The sequence below is a fragment of the Carlito syrichta genome, unplaced genomic scaffold, assembly GCF_000164805.1.
Source record: "Carlito syrichta isolate Samal-C Ts95f unplaced genomic scaffold, Tarsius_syrichta-2.0.1 Scaffold256582, whole genome shotgun sequence".
In the NCBI taxonomy this organism is placed as follows: Eukaryota; Metazoa; Chordata; class Mammalia; order Primates; family Tarsiidae; genus Carlito; species Carlito syrichta.
In genome coordinates, this window is record NW_007200678.1 from 407072 (window position 1) to 407288 (window position 217).

Below are 217 nucleotides of genomic sequence, written 5' to 3' on the forward strand. Positions count from 1 at the left end.
GTGCACATGCCCACGGAAATATCACCAAAATAAGAGACATGGGAATGGGGGGGGAGGGTGGCAAATTCTGAGGATAAAGAAGGGGAAGGACAGAGGAGGGCAAGCAGGAGAGGAGGTGCACCTAGTTGGGCCAGACCCGGAACCCAGTGGGGACCCCCGAGGCCCAGAGCACAGATGTGCGCACAGACACGCACTCCGCAGAAGGCCGGGGCGGGCC